The sequence below is a fragment of the Dermacentor andersoni genome, chromosome 2, assembly GCF_023375885.2.
Source record: "Dermacentor andersoni chromosome 2, qqDerAnde1_hic_scaffold, whole genome shotgun sequence".
NCBI classification, from domain to species: Eukaryota; Metazoa; Arthropoda; class Arachnida; order Ixodida; family Ixodidae; genus Dermacentor; species Dermacentor andersoni.
In genome coordinates, this window is record NC_092815.1 from 213476870 (window position 1) to 213480478 (window position 3609).

Here is a 3609-nt window from a genome sequence, read left to right on the forward strand (position 1 = left end):
ATCGGGTACATGATCTCGGGCCATGGATACCGGAGCATTCTTTGCCATTTGCGCCCAGTCAAGCCGGCGGAAAAAGGGGTGTCTTCAGGCGTATGACACCCCCCCCCCCCCCCTCCCGCTGGCCCCTTGCACCCGGGGCCCACGGCCCCCCGGCCCCCCCTGTTGCTACGCCACTGGGTGTAGCTCGAGGCCAATACTACAGCGACACGACGCAACCGGCGCGGTCTCCGGCGCATGAATAGCTCCGCTCATATTTTTCGCCGGCCACGCCGGGCCGCGTCGGCGAAGCATTCCCGGCATTCCGAGCGCGTTGCGCGTCAGAGAAGCAATGGCCGCCTGTGAAGTCGGCGCTGGTGCGGCAACTTTCGGTGAAACAATGAATGAAAGTACCCAGAACGTGTGTGAAGCTTCGGATTCTGTGATCTAATGGACCCTCGAGGGGATCCGCTCCTACCCGTGCGTTTACGACACAAGACGAATGGATAACCGCGATCAAGCAAGAAAAAACTGCATGGGGAGCAGCCACCCGCCGCCAATGCGGTCTCGCTACAGGTAAGCTTCCTCGGTGAGTCGTGATTTGCGGTACTGAAATAAGTTATTCACTGCTGGAGCAGGCGTAATTACGTCTTTTTTTGCCGCTGTTTTTAGTCGAATGCCTGAAACTTCGGAAAAGGATGCGAGATCGCTACACCCGCGAGGCAAAGGCTTTCGAGTTGGCGACGCGGAACAGCAGCGGCTTCGTTTCTAGGCGAACGTGGGAATTCGCGCAGTCAATGGAATTCTACAAGAACTGTGGCCGCCAGAGAAAGTGAATTATTTCGGTGGTTACATACCATTCTGGTAAGTTATTTCGGTGGTTACATACCGTTCTGGTAAATATGCAAGCGCTGAATACGATTGTGCGCGTGCGTGCGTGCGCGTGCGTGCGTGCGTCTGCGTGCTTCAGTTGTTTCAATTGTTTGCTAGTTGCGAAACGGTGTACCATTGCGGGGTAGCTCAAGCCACGAAGATGCATGTGCGGCAGCGTCCAGCAGCAAGCAACAAATTACCGGTGCACTTTTGATGTCAGTGGTATAGCTCGATCGTGGGGCTAGTGATCAGGAAATGAAAAGTCGACCCAATTTCGGTTTGTAGGATGTAGTGTACGATTACAAGATTGTGCTCAAATGTAGCCTTTGCATCCTGCCAACTGAGCACTAAGCAAATTTAGCAGCTGTTTGGTAGTCCACGTTGGCATCAAAATAATATAGCGCCTGTGATCTATGTCGACAGTGCAAAAAAGAATACTGACAAAAATCAGCGCTGTATTTCTGTTTAATTGCAGTATCCTGCAACGTAAGAGATTGAGAACAAAAAGATAACCAACTGTTTACTCGCTCCGATTCAGGCGCGTCATGTTTTGTAGAAATATTTTAGTTAGAGGGAGGATATAACATAAAGCTTTCGAGCTGGTAATGGAGTATTATCGACTTGCTGCACTACACTGTGACACAAAGCGCACGTCGCGCGTTCGCAGGAGGTATGAGGAAAAGGTGGGCAGATCTGTGTCGCTGGAGGGACAGGCTCCTCAAAATAAAAAGCTGACTTGGAGAACATCACGGTTTGTTTTTCACTTCTGATTGCGATGATATAAAGGGCATATATATATATACATATATATATATATATATATATATATATATATATATATATATATATATATATATATATATATATATATATATATATATATTAAGCGTGAGAATTTGTATGTACGGGTTGTTTTAGGTTGTGTCCGTGCAGTCATAATCTCAGCAAGGTTACGCAGTCTAGTTTTCCAGGCTGTCGAGGGAGTCCACAAGTGAAAAAAGTTTAAGTAACATTATATGGTGCGCTAGTAAGCCGTAGATGAAGGTTTGCAAGGGAGCCTGACTAATTTACTGAATTCAAAGACTTCGAATTGCAGTTGGTCAAATTTTTAATCCGAAATATTGACACGTGAACTTGTTTATCTTTTTTTATCACTACCATGATATAATGTCTAAGTAACGGGTATTTTTTCTCCTATAGAACCACGTGCAACCTCGAGGAGGTACCATCAGCAGTACAGGATGACACCACAGCAGAAGAAATTTTTACCTCGATACAGCGAGGCACACCTTCACCAACAGGGAGCAGTAACTGCGAGCACGAACAATTTTCAACGGGCCACACAAATCTACATGACGAGGACGAAGCCGCTGTGCAGGCGACAAAAGAGCCATCGAAAAATACATGAAAAAACGTAAAGCAAATGACGTATTTGAGCAACAGTTGTTGTCCCATATGCAACACAACATGGCCGAAAATGAGGCATTTGTCTTATCCATAGGCATGACCCTTTACAGAATGACTAGACAAGCAGCAGCCTGATGCAAAGTACAGATAATGGAGATTATCGTTGAATTTGACGTCTGATCATTCACGAACTTGGCAACGATTTTCGCTCTTGCCTTCAGAATAAAGCATATGGCTGCAGTTCCTCGCACTGCCTAAAAAAACATGTTTTGCACCGTTTGGTACTGTATACTTTAAATAATTTATTGTGGAAACGGCCTTTGTTATTTCATTCGTATCAAGGTTCTCATTATATTAATACATTTTTTTTACTTTCAACTTTACCTAGATGTCAAAGTGCACTGTAAAGTTTCATGCAATACTAGTGCTCACGAGGCAAAGCGAGGATAACCGAGAAGTCAGTTCTTTGTTATCCAGATAACAAAATTTCACTGAAATATCGCAAGGTGTGTCATGTCGTACTTCATATTTTGTGATCTGTAACTGGGATAAGGTTACGCAATTCCAAATGTTATAGAAAATAGTTTCTTGCTGTGATATGCACAAAATTATTTCTAACAGTGATACAATAAATCACTGAAAAAACTTAACTCATGGCGTAACGTAACGTTCGTATCCACTGTGCTACATCACGCTTATTTGTTGGGGAAAGAGCTGTTCAACACGAGCTACTTAGGTTAGCAAGCACTGCTGACAAGGCAGATAAAGTTACCGAGTGAGCGTCACGGGGAATGTGACATATACTACTACTCCGCGAAGGCAGGTTTGGTGCCTTCAACTACAATCCTGTTTGACAAATTAGTGCCATGCACACAATGTTGCACAACGCGGCTGTGAAAAAGCATGGCTTGTGCCTTGCAATGAGCCCCACAGCCTATTTGCGTCTCACAACGCTCAACTGCCACGGCAAGTCGCCTTCTGCAGACACAAAGTAATCAGCAATGTCATCTCTCAAAGTCATGGCAACATTAGCCGGGCGGTTGCTAGCTGACGACGCACCCGGAGTGCCAACCTGAGCTACCGTCTGCCTCCACTGGCCATTCTGCACTGTCTCCCCTAGGACGCTGTCGCCGTAGTCGTCAGGACAATATGCCTTGTCCGCCATTAGAAAGTTATGGAGGCACACAGCAGCCTTTATCATATCGGTAAGCAGGTCTGGCTCACTTTCTACCGTTCCCAAGAACACCCGCCATCTTGAAACCAAAATTCCAAACGTGTTTTCTACACATCGCCGTGCCCGAGATAGGCGATAATTTAAAACATTTTTCTTTTCACTCAGATTTTTCCAGGGGT

At 45.8% G+C, this 3609-nt stretch overlaps 1 long non-coding RNA gene across 1 annotated transcript; it reads left to right on the forward strand.

The window, feature by feature from the left end:
* The first annotated feature begins 331 nt into the window (after positions 1 to 331).
* LOC129387353 (uncharacterized) lies at positions 332 to 2273 on the forward strand. Its single transcript, XR_008614607.2, has 3 exons — positions 332 to 552; positions 649 to 840; positions 2050 to 2273. It is a non-coding gene; the product is annotated as an uncharacterized lncRNA (long non-coding RNA).
* Positions 2274 to 3609: the final 1336 nt, after the last annotated feature.